Genomic DNA, 17,473 nt, shown 5'->3' on the forward strand with positions numbered 1-17,473 from the left:
GCTCTATGTATTGAGCCATTGGCGGTTAGGATAAGGGATAATCCAAATATTGCAGGTATACGGGTGGGGGATAAGGAATATAAAATTTCATTATTTGCTGATGACGTCATCCTTGCAGTCACAAAACCTTTACTTTCGCTCCCGATGGTATATTCCATAATAAATACATTTGGACAGTTGTCTGGATATAAAATTAATGAAGGCAAGTGTGAGGCCCTTAGCACATATCTCCCAAAGCCAACAAAGAAATTATTAGAAATTAACTTTACATTTAAATGGGCCAAATCATCTCTCAAATATCTAGGAATCAACCTCACAAAAGATGTACACTTACTTTATAGGGAAAATTATGTCCCCATGTTCACACACATTAGAGAGCTATTAGTGAAATGGACTAAATTTAACATCTCCCTGTATGGAAGAGTAATATCTGTCAAAATGACAATATTGCCCAAACTCCTATACCTATTCAGAACACTCCCAATTTCAATACCGTTGTCAGAATTATATGTAATGCAGAAGGCAATTTTAAAATTCATTTGGGGAGGGAAAAGGGCTAGAATAAACAAACACAATATGATGAGACATAGGGGAGAGGGAGGCATCGGATTACCTAACCTAATATCATATTATTATGCAGCTAGATTGGCCCAGACCACACAATGGTTTAAATTAGGACTTACACCACAATGGGTCCAACTAGAAAAAGACATGCTTAATGTAAGAAGATTGGATAATATTCTTTGGGCAACACAACAAAACAGACCCGGTCACATCAAACAGTTCATTGCGATCACACACACTGCTTTTATTTGGGACACAGCGACTAGGAAGTATCATTTACTCAACGAGAGGTCCAGACTGACCCCGCTCTCCCCTCTTGAATCTTTAGTTGACATACATACTCAAAGGAAATGGGAGAATAAAGGCCTCTACCGAATAGCAGATGTTTATGTTAATAGTGACCTACTATCCTTCTCTCAATATGCAGAGCTAGGCACACCCGGGCAAAATGAGTGGTTCCACTACTTACAACTTAAATCCAGAGTTCGAGAGATAATGGGATTAGATAAGCCTCCAAACAATACTATATTAGAATCACTATGTTTATCGAAGGAGGTTAGGAGGGGACTGATAGCATTGCTCTATCCGGCTATTAATGGTGGCTCAAATAGGGACAAGAGTGTAATAATGACTAAATGGGAACAGGATTTGGGCAGGACATGGACAATAGATAATTGGGTATCAAACATTAATAGAGGTCTATCGTTTTCTCCAAATGCCATGTTGAAGGAAAACTATATTAAAGTACTCTATAAATGGTACATATATCCCACAAGATTTGCCAATACACAGGACAGCAGGCCCCACTTGTGCTACAGGGGTTGTGGGGAGGAAGGGACATACTTACACATGTGGTGGCATTGTGGAAAGGTTACAGAGATTTGGAATCAGACTTCAAGGTATCTAAGCCTAATTCTAGAAACTAATATCACACTTACCCCTGAACAGGCTTTGCTTCATTTTCCTCCAGATAATAAAGTGAAAAGACATCACAAGCTAATAGCCTTGATCTGCACGGTTGTGAGAGTAAGCATAGCTAGATTTTGGAAGGTGGATCCACCCTCATTTGAATATATTAAAAGTAGAATAGATTATCACTTTACAATGAGTAGCGCCTCGGCAGAGCTTCTTAATACCAGGGATAAGTTTATACAACAGTGGGAACCATATATTATGTATACTGAAAAAGAAAATAGAGCTAGAATCCTAGCAAACCAACAAGATCAGTAGGAAACAATCCGGTTAGAGTACCTCAATGAGTGAGATAATTGAGTCTTCAGGAGCAAGATGAATGGGTAGAGATGAGGGGGGGGGGGGGAAATAGGGATTTGATCATGATTGAGATTGAGTCAGGCTAGATGGAAAGCGGAATTAACACACCATTATATTTTGGAATGTTACTGAAAGGTCGATAAACCAAAATTACTCTTGTCTTGGGTGGAAAACTCACATATTCAATCACTTGAAGGCTGTAATGTTATTGTATTTGTATTTTTTGTTTTTATGTTTCTAACTGTTATTTAAGATGCTGTATGTAATAACATTCAAAAGTCAATAAAAAAAACTTTCATATAAAAAAACAGAGGGAGGAGGGGAAAGCGAAGAAGAGACAGAAGAAGGGGAGGAGGAGCCAGAGGTCACATAAGAAGTGCCCATAAAAGACAATTCTGAATCTGAATTGTCCCCTTCAGAGCCACTGAAGACAACTTTATTTTGATGTTTCTTCTTTTTCAATATGGACTTTGGAACTTGTGAAGTTGACTCTTGCTGGTCTTCAATAGATACATTCACTTTATTCTGAACTTTATGCTGCTTTCTATGTTTATTCCTATTGGCTCTCTGTAGCTTTCTGAGGGTCGCCCAATTATACACCTTCTCAGTGTCATAGTCTTCCTTATCCCTAAGGAACATCTCACTTTTTCTTTTAGCTTGCTCCTTATCTTGTTTTACTATATTTTCACTGAGTTGTTTTTGAAAAGTTCCAAATTTAGTGGAGGAGGTATATTGCTTTAAATCCTCCTTAAGGTTTGTAATAGTGGAACTCAGTGCTGAACGTTTATTATTTTTTACTCGTATTAATATTCTAATTAATTTGAAGGAACATTCTGAAAGTGCTGTGTTCCATTCCTCTGTGTCATCAGCATTATCGAATTGGAAGGAGGGATATTTTTTAATTCTGAGCCCTCTAGGGATCCTGTGTGAGTCTAAGTATTTTTGAAAGGCTACTGAAAAATACAAAAACACACAGCGCCCACCGATTCAAAGTAGCTTTATGAACAATTTATTTGATCACCTAAAATAAAAATTTCACACTTACAAGATAGCAGTGTAAAACAAGCCCTTCATATGACAGCCGTAGTCCGTTAGTCCTTTAGGTTTGTCTTAGCCTGCATGTCTTGGATCCCTTCACTGTATGTTTCACTGCTGTAGCTGTTTGCTTTCTTTCAGCAGCACTTTCTGTTGTTTACCGCTGGCGGTTTCAGGGGTATTAAATTGGTGATACTCCTTTCCATTAAGCCTGATCTTAAAAATCCTCTTGACCGGATATAATCACCGGCACCTGCACAGGTGTATACTCCTGCTGGGTCCTAATGCCCTATCTTAAACATTTAATACCTTGTATATTACCAGAATGTATACACACAATTGCTTAACCTAATATTTAATATAAGAGAAAAAAAAAGTTGTTTTTTTTTCCCTAAATCTATTGCACAAACATTAAAAACACTATTAAAAGGTTTAGAATATTTGAATTTTTAAATATGAACTTCATAACGGACACCAGTCGGTACAATAATACCAAGCAAGGTAGAACAATATAAAAACTTTTATTAAAATCTTAATAAGAGAAACGCGTAGCGAAGTTTTAAGATTTTAATAAAAGTTTTTATATTGTTCTACCTTGCTTGGTATTATTGTACCGACTGGACACAAGAGAGTAGTGTGAAAAGGATCACATATTGTTCTGTTACAAGCAGCGTGTCCCCTGTTTGGCAGCCAACTCTGCACATAGATCTAACAAACTTGCCCAGCAGCTGTTACCATTGTTGGAAGTCAGCCGAACGGCTTTATAAAGTTTCGGTCCGCCTGATATTGCACTGATTGTGCACACACGTTTGTGAGTATATATACCTAACTCACTGTTGTTTGTCCGACATTGGTCGGGGTTATCTGCACCAAAGGTGTTTTGTGTTTCACTTCACTTAGGGGCGTGCTCATCGCCAGGAGCAGACCGGGAGAGAAAGAGTCAGCCGAGCGGCTCTGAAGTTTCGGCTTGCGAATTATTGCACTGGAAGTGCAAATATCCTTGTGAGTATACAGTTTACCCTCTATTGGAAAATCTCACTCATTGTTGGGTTTATCTGCACCAGAGCGCCTCTTCTTTTTTGTCTTTTCCAGGACGAAGTTTAATACTTCACATTTGCTGCAAGCAAGTTACCTTCTATTACCTTAATTAAACTCTTTTTGGTCGCATTGGATTACAACCTCTACTTGAAAATGTTACTGCCAGAGCTGCTTATGCAACAACGTATGTATTATATTTGTGAGTGGTTGGCTCTTGCCTCAAACGCTATTCCTATTAATACAGAGAGATTGATAAATTTTGACCACAAAGGGTTTGCCTCTAAATGTCAGATTCATTTTCAAATGGCAGTGGCACGAGCAGTAAGTGCTTTTACTTGCAAACGATAAAGATCACAAAACTGGGCTATATTTGTTCATAATGATCGATTTACACTTATACAGGTAGCCCTCAGTTTACGCCGGGGTTAGGTTCCAGAAGGAATGGTTGTAAATCGAAACCGTTGTAGATTGAAACCCAGTTTATATTGTAAGTCAATGGGAAGTGAGGGAGATAGGTTCCAGGCCCCTCTCAACATTGTCATAAGTAACACCTAATACATTATTTTTAATGCTTTGAAATTAAGACTTTAAATGCTAAACAGCATTATAAACCTAATAAAATAATCACACAACACAGAATATAAAGTTAAATAAACAAAAACATTTGCTAAACAGCATTATAAACCTAATAAAATAATCACACAACACAGACTTCACTTGCATTTGTCTGCAAACAGTTCTTTCTATGCATTCCAATCTGGACTGATTTATAGACAGGAAGATCTTGTTCCTTTGAAATCTGCTCGATAGCTTAGGTTAGGTTAAACTGATTAATTTCAGCTTGCTTGGCTTTGCTGCAACACAAGCGGACAGCTCCACCTTCTTGATATTTTAATAAATTCACTGCTTCTCAATGCTTTTCAATAGCAGTGACTGGAAAAAAAGGTTGTTATTCTGAAACGGTGTAAATTGAACCGTTGTAAAACGAGGGCCACCTGTATATATATATATATATATATATATATATATATATATATATATATATATATATATATATATAAAATCACTTAACATTTTTTTTTAGGTTGACTGTCCCTTTAAGATTTTAACTGTTTTCCAATCGATGCTCTAGCCACACGGCACTGACACCATTTTTTTTTGTAGCTAAAGTGCCGATTGGAGAACAGTTCAAACTGTTAGCTCACAAAGAAAACTTAGTTTAGAAGTGCGAGGCCGGAGCACGGGGTATTTGAATTTCATATCTACATTTAACAGTAAGTTAAAGTGCATCTTTATTATAAATGATGAATTAAACTGCATCTATAATATCACAAACATTCCAGATCTGTTTATACAAAGGGGTACAGAAGTAGCGCAGCAGAAAACTACTGGTCCCGAGCAGAAACTGATGCTGATCTGGTCAGCAGCACTAGTTACACAGCTCGGCTGCGCGACAAGTGCTGCTGATTGGATCAGCAGCAGGTACCACTCAGGACCAGTTGTGTTCTGCGAGTTCATGTGTTTAACCAATTTGCAGAGGATAAATACATTGTGGTGCAGGGTTGCTAGTCTTAAAATGACATGCTCTAACAAATAAGAATGTCATTTTTCAACTATAATTACCCTTTAACCTCAAAGATGATACATATAGGTGAATGATTCATTATGTCAATAATAGGTTTCTGGCATTGGAAATTATTATTAGCCTTTCACCTTTTGATTGTTTAATAATATATGGTTCCTGGAGGCACCTCTGTCTCAGATTGAATGTTTCTGAAAGGTTTTTACATTGAAAGGGCAGGATTTATACTGAAATAGTCATAATATTCTTAAAGGTGTATATACCAAATAAAGTTATCCGTCAATAATTATCTGCAATACCACATTATATACAGTCACTGACACAAAATTATCAGGTAAGAATAATTTTAATTATTATACACACCAGGGGAAAAAAGGAAATTTATGCTTACCTGATAAATTTATTTCTTTTACAATATGACGAGTCCACGGATTTCATCCTTACTTATGGGATATCGCCTCCTGGTCAGCAGGAGGAGGCAAAGAGCACCACAGCAGAGCTGTATATATATAGCTCCTCCCTTCCCTCCCACTCCAGTCATTCGACCCAAGTTAGGAAGAGAAAGGAAAAGCCAAGGTGCAAAGGTGACTGAAGTATAACAAAAATAAAGACCCGTCTTAGAAAATAACAGGGTGGGCCGTGGACTCGTCATATCGTAAAAGAAATAAATTTATCAGGTAAGCATAAATTTCCTTTTCTGTTACAAGATATGACGAGTCCACGGATTTCATCCTTACTTATGGGATACAATACCAAAGCTATAGGACACGGATGAAAGGGAGGGACTAGACAGGAACCTAAACGGAAGGCACCACTGCTTGAAGAACCTTTCTCCCAAAAACAGCCTTGGACGAGGCAAAAGTGTCAAATTTGTAAAATTTGGAAAAAGTGTGAAGAGACGACCATGTTGCAGCCTTGCAAATCTGTTCAACAGAAGAATCATTTTTAAATGCCCATGAGGAAGCCACAGCCCTAGTAGGATGAGCCGTAATTCTTTCAGGAGGCTGCTGTCCAGCAGTCTCATATGCAAAACGGATGATACTCCTCAGCCAAAAAGATAGGGAGGTAGCCGTAGCTCTCTGGCCCCTACGTTTCCCAGAAAAAAACAACAAATAATGAAGATGATTGACGAAATTCTTTAGTCGCCTGCAAGTAAAACTTCAGGGCACGGACCACGTCCAAGTTATGTAACAGACGCTCCTTCTTAGAAGAAGGATTGAGACACAATGAAGGAACAATTTCCTGATTAATATTTTTGTTGGAAACAACCTTAGGAAGAAAACCAGGTTTGGTACGTAACACTACCTTATCAGAATGAAAAATAAGGTAAGGAGAATCACATTGTAGAGCCGAAAGCTCAGAAACTCTGCGAGCAGAAGAAATAGCAACCATAAACAAAACTTTCCAAGATAACTTAATATCTATGGAATGCATAGGCTCAAACGGAACCCCTTGAAGAACCTTAAGAATTAAATTCAAACTCCAAAGAGGAGCAATAGGTCTAAACACAGGCCTGATCCTAGTCAGAGCCTGACAAAAGGATTGAACATCCGGAATATCTGCAAGACGTTTGTGTAGCAAAATAGATAAGGCAGAAATCTGTCCCTTTAAGGAACTTGCTGATAACCCCTTCTCCAATCCTTCTTGGAGAAAGGACAAAATCCTAGGAATCCTAATCTTACTCCATGAGTAACCCTTGGATTCGCACCAATAAAGATATTTACGCCATATTTATGGTAAATCTTTCTAGTAACAGGCTTAATTGCCTGAATCAAGTTATCAATGACCGAATCAGAGAACCCTCGCTTAGATAAAATCAAGCGTTCAATCTCCAAGCAGTCAGCTGTAGAGAAATTAGATTTGGATGATGAAAGGGTCCCTGAATGAGAAGGTCATGCCTCAATGGAAGCTTCCACGGTGGCAGAGAGGACATGTCCACCAGATCTGCATACCAGGAGCGATGATAATCACTGAAGTCCTCTCCTGTTTGATCCGAGCAATCACCCGGGGAAGGAGAGCAAACGGTGGAAACACATAAGCTAGGTTGAACGACCAAGGCACTGCCAAGGCATCTATCAGTTTGGCCTGAGGATCCCTAGACCTGGATCCGTATCTTGGGAGCTTGGCATTCTGACGAGATGCCATAAGATCCAGCTCCGGCCTGCCCCACTTGAGAATCAGGGAGGCAAAGACCTCTGGATGGAGTTCAAATTCCCCCAGATGAAACGTCTGTCTACTCAAAAAATCCGCTTCCCAGTTGTCCACTCCTGGGATGTAGATTGCTGACAGATAACAAGAGTGAGCCTCAACCCACCAAATTATCTTGGATACTTATGTCATCGCTAAGGAACTCCTTGTTCCTCCCTGATGATAGATGTAAGCCACAGTCGTGATGTTGTCCGACTGAAATCGGATGAATTTGGCCGAAGCCAACTGAGGCCAAGCCTGAAGTGCATTGAATATTGCCCTCAACTCCAAAATATTGATTGGAAGTAGAGACTCCGACCGAGTCCACACACCCTGAGCCTTCAGGGAATTCCAGACTTCACCCCATCCTAGTAGACTGCCGTCCGTTGTCACTATCACCCATGAGGGTCTGCGGAAGCACGTCCCTTGGGACAGATGATCCTGCGACAACCACCAAAGAAGAGAGTCTTGTCTCCTGATCCAGATCTATCTGAGGAGACAAATTTGCATAATCTCCATTCCACTGTCTGAGCATGCTCAGTTGTAGAGGTCTGAGATGAAAACGAGCAAACAGAATGATGTCCATTGCCGCCACCATCAATCCAATTACCTCCATGCACTGAGCCACTGATGGCCGAGGATTGGACTGAAGGGCTCGGCATGTATTCAGAATCTTCAACTTTCTGACCTCCGTCAAGAAGATTTTTATGGATATAGAATCTATTAGAGTTCCTAGGAAAGGAACCCTTGTCTGTGGAATTAGTGAAATCTTTTCTAGATTCACCTTCCACCCGTGAATCCTTAGAAAGGATAGAACCATGTCGGTATGAGACTTTGTCAGCTGATAAGACGACACCTGGATCAGAATGTCGTCCAGAGAAGGCGCCACTGCAATGCCCCGCGGCCTGAGAGCCGCCAGCAGAGACCCTAGAATCTTTGTGAAGATCCTGGGTGCCGTGGTCAGCCCGAAAAGAAGGGCCACAAACTGAAAATGTTTGTCCAGAAAGGCAAACCTTAGGGACTTGTCCTAATAGTCTCCATCTTAAAGGATTGAATTCTGAGAAACTTGATTAGACTCTGGAGAGCTAAGATAGATCTGAAAGTTCTCTCTCTTGGGAACTACGAACAGACTAGAATAAAACCCGTCTCTGAAATGGAACGGGAACAATTACCCCCATAGGGGAAAGGTCTCTTAGATAGTGTAATAACGCCTCTCTCTTTATCTGGTTTACAGATAATCGAGAAAGAAAAAACCTTCCTCTGGGGAAGAATTACTGAATACCAGCTTGTATCCCTGAGACACTATTACTAATGCCCAGGGATTCTGAACCTCCCTATCCTAACCTGGATGAAAAAAGGACAGTCTGCCCCCTACTAGATCTAGTCCCGGATCGGAGTTCAATCCTCCATGCCGACTTGGGAGTAGCAGCAGACGTCTTGGGATGGTTACCTTGTTCCAAGACTAGTGTTAGAAGAAAGGGAAAGGAGGGTTCCCTTAAAGTTTTGAAAGGCACGAAAAATTACTCTGCCGTCCCCTCCGATTGGAGAAATTATCCTGAGTGGAGGGAATAACTCTTACCTCCCGAGATGACAGAAATAATCTCCTTCAAATCAGACCCGAACAGGGTCCTTCCCTTGCAAGGAAAAGCCAAAAGCTTAGATGTAGAAGACACATCCGTAGACCAAAATTTCAATCATAAAACTCAGCGTGCTAAGACGGAAATCCAGAACTCTTAGCTGCCATTTTTAAGAAAGTATAGAATTAACTAATTTAAGAGCTTTAAGTCCTTTTATATCTTAAAGCAAACTCTACTGTGGCATTTGCTTCTGTGCCATCCTAAGTCACAAAGGATGAATGCACCCAAGGAACAGAACTTCCACTCTTAAAAAGCTTGTCAGCACACATACAAAGTGTAAATAGCTGCAGCAAGTTTCAAAATGCAAACCTTCCGCTAGCCAGACAGCTAAGATAACCATCAGGCTACTACAGCTAGCTGTCCTCAGTAATGGCCAAATAAAAATGAGCCTTACTGTAACCTTAACTGTTAAAAAAAAAGAGACTATTAACTAATTGTACAAAAGCTAATTCTATTCGGGTGCAATATTGTACATGCAAATTTAGGCGCCTGCCAATCTAAGGATGTAGGCGAGGAGCCAGTAAAAGGGCACCCATCGTGGGACCCTGACTAAAAGTGTTACCGACTTTATTATAAACAGTAACTAGATAGTTCACTGGGCAGAAAAAAAACTTAGGTGATTTACAAAAGTTTATTTCAAGTACAGCTAAAAGTTAAAGTGTACAAAGACTGAAAGCTCCCCTTTTTGTGCCATCTTTCACTTAAATAAACTTGTTACCAGCAAGTCTAATTTATCTGCACTAAATATGTGAAAAGTATTAAAATACTGCATAAAGCATCTAATACTTAAAAACAGAATTTATGCTTACCTGATAAATTTCTTTCTCCAACGGTGTGTCCGGTCCACGGCGTCATCCTTACTTGTGGGAATATTCTCTTCCCCAACAGGAAATGGCAAAGAGCACAGCAAAAGCTGCACATATAGCCCCCCCTCTGGCTTCGCCCCCCAGTCATTCGACCGACGGTTAGGAGAAAAAAGGAGAAACTATAGGGTGCCGTGGTGACTGTAGTGTATAGAGAAAGAAATTTTTCAAACCTGATTTAAAAAAACAGGGCGGGCCGTGGACCGGACACACCGTTGGAGAAAGAAATTTATCAGGTAAGCATAAATTCTGTTTTCTCCAACATTGGTGTATCCGGTCCACGGCGTCATCCTTACTTGTGGGAACCAATACCAAAGCTTTAGGACACGGATGAAGGGAGGGAGCAAATCAGGTTACCTAAACGCAAGGCACCACGGCTTGCAAAACCTTTCTCCCAAAAATAGCCTCCGAAGAAGCATAAGTATCGAATTTGTAAAATTTGGCAAAAGTGTGCAGAGAAGACCAAGTCGCTGCCTTACATATCTGATCAACAGAAGCCTCGTTCTTGAAGGCCCATGTGGAAGCCACAGCCCTAGTAGAGTGAGCTGTGATTCGTTCAGGAGGCTGCTGTCCGGCAGTCTCATAAGCCAATCGGATGATGCTTTTCAGCCAGAAAGAAAGAGAGGTAGCAGTAGCTTTTTGTCCTCTACTCTTACCAGAGTAAATGACAAACAAAGATGAAGTTTGTCTGAAATCCTTTGTTGCGTCTAAATAGAACTTTAAAGCACGGACCACATCTAAATTGTGTAACAAACGTTCCTTCTTTGAAACTGGATTAGGACACAGAGAAGGAACAACTATTTCCTGGTTAATATTCTTGTTGGAAACTACTTTTGGAAGAAAACCAGGCTTGGTACGCAAAACGACCTTATCTGAATGGAACACCAGATAGGGTGGATCACACTGCAAAGCAGATAATTCAGAAACTCTTGTAGCAGAAGAAATAGCAACCAAAAACAGAACTTTCCAAGATAGTAACTTAATATCTATGGAATGTAAAGGTTCAAACGGAACCCCTTGAAGAACTGAAAGAACTAAATTTAGACTCCAAGGAGGAGTCATGGGTCTGTAAACAGGCTTGATTCTGACCAAAGCCTGTACAAAAGCTTGTACATCTGGCACAGCTGCCAGGCGTTTGTGTAACAAAACAGATAAAGCAGAAATCTGTCCTTTAAGAGAACTCGCTGACAACCCTTTATCCAAACCCTCTTGGAGAAAGGAAAGAATCTTAGGAATTTTAATTTTACTCCAGGAGAATCCCTTGGATTCACACCAACAGATATATTTTTTCCATATTTTATGGTAAATCTTTCTAGTCACAGGTTTTCTGGCTTGGACCAGAGTATCTATCACTGAATTTGAAAACCCACGCTTGGATAAAATCAAGTGTTCAATTTCCAAGCAGTCAGCTGCAGAGAAACTAGATTTGGATGTTCGAATGGACCTTGTACTAGAAGATCCTTTCTCAAAGGTAGCTTCCATGGTGGAGCCGATGACATATTCACCAGGTCTGCATACCAAGTCCTGCGTGGCCACGCAGGAGCTATCAGAATCAACGAGGCCTTCTCCTGTTTGATCCTGGCTACGAGCCTGGGAAGGAGAGGAAACGGTGGAAACACATAAGCTAGGTTGAACGACCAAGGCGCCACTAATGCATCCACTAGAGTAGCCTTGGGATCCCTGGATCTGGACCCGTAGCAAGGAACCTTGAAGTTCTGACGAGACGCCATCAGATCCATGTCTGGAATGCCCCATAATTGAGTTAACTGGGCAAAGACCTCCGGGTGAAGTTCCCACTCCCCCGGATGGAAAGTCTGACGACTCAAATAATCCGCCTTCAAGTTGTCTACTCCTGGGATGTGAATTGCAGATAGATGGCAGGAGTGATCCTCCGCCCATTTGATGATCTTGGATACCTCTCTCATCGCCAAGGAACTCCTTGTTCCTCCCTGATGGTTGATGTAAGCTACAGTCGTCATGTTGTCCAACTGGAATCTTATGAATCCGGCCTTCGCAAGTTGAGGCCAAGCCCGGAGCGCATTGAATATCGCTCTCAGTTTCAGGATGTTTATCGGGAGAAGAGACTCTTCCCGAGACCATAGACCCTGAGCTTTCAGGGAGTCCCAGACCGCGCCCCAGCCTAATAGACTGGCGTCGGTCGTGACAATGACCCACTCTGGTCTGCGGAAACTCATTCCCTGAGACAGGTGATCCTGAGTCAACCACCAACGGAGTGAGTCTCTGGTTAACTGGTCTACTTGAATCTGGGGAGACAAGTCTGCATAATCCCCATTCCACTGTCTGAGCATGCACAGTTGCAATGGTCTTAGATGAATTTGAGCAAAAGGGACCACGTCCATTGCTGCAACCATTAGACCTATTACTTCCATGCACTGAGCTATGGAAGGCTGAGGAATAGATTGAAGAACTTGACAAGCCTTTAGAAGCTTTCATTTTCTGACATCTGTCAGAAAGATCTTCATTTCTACAGAATCTAGTATTGTTCCCAGAAAGGGAACTCTTGTAGACGGGGACAGGGAACTCTTTTCCACGTTCACCTTCCATCCGTAAGACCTGAGAAAAGCTAATACAATGTCTGTATGAGCCTTTGATCTGGAAAGGGACGACACTTGGATTAGAATGTCGTCTAGGTAAGGTGCCACTGCAATGCCCCTTGGTCTTAGAACCGCTAGAAGGGACCCTAGCACCTTTGTGAAGATTCTGGGAGCAGTGGCTAAACCGAACGGAAGAGCCACGAACTGGTAATGCTTGTCCAGAAAGGCGAACCTTAGGAACTGATGATGATCTTTGTGGATAGGAATATGTAGGTACGCATCCTTTAAATCCACGGTAGTCATATATTGACCCTCCTGGATTGTAGGTAAAATTGTTCGAATGGTTTCCATTTTGAACGATGGAACTCTGAGGAATTTGTTTAGAATTTTTAAATCCAGAATTGGTCTGAAAGTTCCCTCTTTTTTGGGAACTACAAACAGGTTTGAATAAAACCCCTGACCTTGTTCCGCTGTTAGAACTGGGTGTATCACTCCCATCTTTAAAAGGTCTCCTACGCAATGTAAGAATGCCTGTCTCTTTATCTGGTCTGAAGATAAGCGAGACATGTGGAACCTTCCCCTTGGAGGAAGTTCCTTGAATTCTAGAAGATAACCCTGAGAGACTATTTCTAGTGCCCAGGGATCCTGAACATCTCTTGCCCAAGCCTGAGCAAAGAGAGAAAGTCTGCCCCCTACTAGATCCGGTCCCGGATCGGGGGCTACCCCTTCATGCTGTCTTGGTAGCAGCAGCAGGCTTCTTGGCCTGTTTGCCCTTGTTCCAGCCTTGCATAGGTTTCCAAGCTGGCTTAGCCTGGGAAGCGTTACCCTCTTGTCTAGAGGCTGCAGAGTTAGGAGACGGTCCGTTCCTGAAGTTACGAAAGGAATGAAAATTGGACTTATTCTTAGCCTTAAAAGGCCTATCCTGTGGGAGGGCATGGCCCTTTCCCCCAGTGATGTCTGAAATAATCTCCTTCAATTCTGGCCCAAAAAGGGTCTTACCTTTGAAAGGAATATTAAGCAATTTTGTTTTGGAAGACACATCCGCCGACCAAGACTTTAGCCAGAGCGCTCTGCGCGCCACAATTGCAAAACCTGAATTTTTCGCCGCTAACCTCGCCAATTGTAAAGCGGCATCTAAAATAAAGGAATTAGCTAACTTAAGTGCGTGAATTCTGTCCATGACTTCCTCATATGGAGTCTCCTTATTGAGCGACTTTTCTAGTTCATCGAACCAAAAACACGCCGCCGTAGTGACAGGAATAATACACGAAATTGGTTGGAGGAGGAAACCTTGCTGAACAAAAATCTTTTTAAGCAAACCCTCCAATTTTTTATCCATAGGATCTTTGAAAGCACAATTGTCCTCAATGGGAATAATCGTGCGTTTGGCTAGCGTAGAAACTGCCCCCTCAACCTTAGGGACTGTTTGCCATGCGTCCTTCCTTGGGTCGACCATGGGGAACATTTTCTTAAATATAGGAGGTGGGACAAAAGGTATGCCTGGTTTCTCCCACTCCTTAGTCACTATGTCCGCCACCCTTTTAGGTATCGGAAAGGCATCAGGGTGCACAGGGACCTCTAGGAATTTGTCCATTTTGCACAATTTTTCTGGAATGACCAAAGAGTCACAATCATCCAGAGTAGTTAGTACCTCCTTAAGTAAGGCGCGGAGATGTTCTAACTTAAATTTAAACGTCACAACATCAGGTTCTGCCTGTTGAGAAACTCTTCCTGAATCAGAAATTTCTCACTCCGACAGACACTCCCTCACTGCCAATTCTTAATGGTGTGAGGGTATGACCGATAAATTATCGTCAGCGCACTCTTGCTCTTCCACTGTATTTAAAACTGAGCAATCACGCTTTCTTTGAAATGCTGGCATTTTGGATAAAATATTAGCTATAGAATTATCCATTACTGCCGTTAATTGTTGCATAGTAACAAGCATTGGCGCGCTAGATATACTAGGTGTCACCTGCGCGGGCATAACTGGTATTGACACAGAAGGAGAGGGTAGTGAACTACCCCCACTACCTTCATTTGAGGAATCATCTTGGGCAACCTTATTAAATGTGACACTACTGTCCTTACTATGTCTGGACGCCATGGCACAATTTTCACATACATTTAAAGGGGGGACCACCTTGGCCTCCATACATACAGAACATGTTCTATCTGAAGGTACAGACATGTTAGACAGGCTTATACAGGCTAATAATGCAATAAAACCGTTACTGTCTCTTTAAATGTTAAACAGAGCACACTTTATTTCTGAATGTGTGAAAAACTATGAAGGAAATATCCGATCCTTACCAAATTTGCACCCTAGTGTCTTAATGCTTAGAAAGTATTGCACACCAATTTTTAAGTTTGTAACCCCTTAAATGAGGAAATCGGAGCTATTTTATCAAATTAACAATTTTAAACCCACTACAGTCCCAGCCACAGCGTTTGCTGCGGCTTCACCTGTCCTTGGGGGTTATTCGCCACAGAAATAAGCCTTCCAGAAACGTTTTCAATGGCCACCAGACCCTCTCACATGAAGCTGCATGCACTGCATCCAAAAGAAACTGCGCAATTAAGGCGCGAAACTGAGGCTCTGCCTACTAGAGTGAAAGGCCCTTCCCTGGCAAAGGTGTCTAAACGACTGCCTGGCGCTTAAAAACGTTACCAAAGTATTTTCAAGTTTTAAAACACTTCAAACAACATATAAATATCGAATAAATCAATCGATTTTGCCCACAATAGTGTCAACCAGTAAATAGCCCATTAATAAGCCTTCATTCTGTTATGAGTCTAAGAAAATGGCTTACCGATCCCCAAGAGGGAAAATGACAGTCTTCTAGCATTACTAACGGCTAGATTTGGAGTTTTGTCTGTAACGACCCGAAAAACTAACGCCGGCTTTTTTCTGGCCGCACCATAAAAATAACTCTGGTATTGAGAGTCCACATAAAGTCTGCGTTAGGCTCCAAAAAAGGAGCGTAGAGCATTTTTAACGCAGCTTCAACTCTCAATACCAGAGTTGCTTACGCAAGCGGCCAGCCTCAAAAACGTGCTCGTGCACGATTCCCTCATAGGAAACAATGGGGCTGTTTGAGCTGAAAAAAAACCTAACACCTGCAAAAAAGCCGCGTTCAGCTCTTAACACAGCCCCATTGTTTGCTATGGGGAAACACTTCCTACGTCTGCACCTAACACTCTAACATGTACCCCGAGTCTAAACACCCCTAACCTTACACTTATTAACCCTAATCTGCCGCCCCCACTATCGCTGACACCTGCATTTTATTTTTAACCCCTAATCTGCCGCTCCGTAAACCGCCGCTACTTACATTATCCCTATGTACCCCATATCTGCTGCCCCTAACACCGCCGACCCCTATATTATATTTATTAACCCCTAATCTGCCCCCCTCAACGTCGCCTCCACCTGCCTACACTTATTAACCCCTAATCTGCCGAGCGGACCGCACCGCTATTATAATAAAGTTATTAACCCCTAATCCGCCTCACTAACCCTATAATAAATAGTATTAACCCCTAATCTGCCCTCCCTAACATCGCCGACACCTAACTTCAATTATTAACCCCTAATCTGCCGACCGGAGCTCACCACTATTCTAATAAATGGATTAGCCCCTAAAGCTAAGTCTAACACTAACACCCCCCTAAATTAAATATAATTTTAATCTAACGAAATTAATTAACTCTTATTAAATAAATTATTCCTATTTAAAGCTAAATACTTACCTGTAAAATAAACCCTAATATAGCTACAATATAAATTATAATTACATTGTAGCTATTTTAGGATTAATATTTATTTTACAGGCAACTTTGTAATTATTTTAACCAGGTACAATAGCTATTAAATAGTTAAGAACTATTTAATAGTTACCTAGTTAAAATAATTACAAAATTACCTGTAAAATAAATACTAACCTAAGTTACAATTACCCTAACACTACACTATCAATAAATTAATTAAATACAATTCCTACAAATAAATACAATTAAATAAACTAGCTAAAGTACAAAAAATAAAAAAGAACTAAGTTACAAAAAATAAAAAAATATTTACAAACATAAGAAAAATATTACAACAATTTTAAACTAATTACACCTACTCTAAGCCCCCTAATAAAACAACAAAGCCCCCCAAAATAAAAAATGCACTACCCTATTCTAAATTACTAAAGTTAAAAGCTCTTTTACCTTACCAGCCCTGAACAGGGCCCTTTGCGGGGCATGCCCCAAGAAGTTCAGCTCTTTTGCCTGTAAAAAAAACCATACAATACCCCCCCCCAACATTACAACCCACCACCCACATACCCCTAATCTAACCCAAACCCCCCTTAAATAAACCTAACACTAAGCCCCTGAAGATCATCCTACCTTGTCTTCACCTCACCAGGTATCACCGATCCGTCCTGGCTCCAAATCTTCATCCAACCCAAGCGGGGGTTGGCGATCCATCATCCGGTGGCTGAAGAGGTCCAGAAGAGGCTCCAAAGTCTTCATCCTATCAGGGAAGAAGAGGCGATCCGGACCGGCAACCATCTGGATCCAAGCGGCATCTTCTATCTTCATCCGATGACGACCGGCTCCATCCTGAAGACCTCCACCGCGGACCCATCTTCTTCCGGCGACGTCCAACTGAAGAATGATAGTTCCTTTAAGGGATGTCATCCAAGATGGCGTCCCTCGAATTCCGATTGGCTGATAGGATTCTATCAG

Source organism: Bombina bombina, chromosome 1 (genome assembly GCF_027579735.1).
Source record: "Bombina bombina isolate aBomBom1 chromosome 1, aBomBom1.pri, whole genome shotgun sequence".
NCBI classification, from domain to species: domain Eukaryota; kingdom Metazoa; phylum Chordata; class Amphibia; order Anura; family Bombinatoridae; genus Bombina; species Bombina bombina.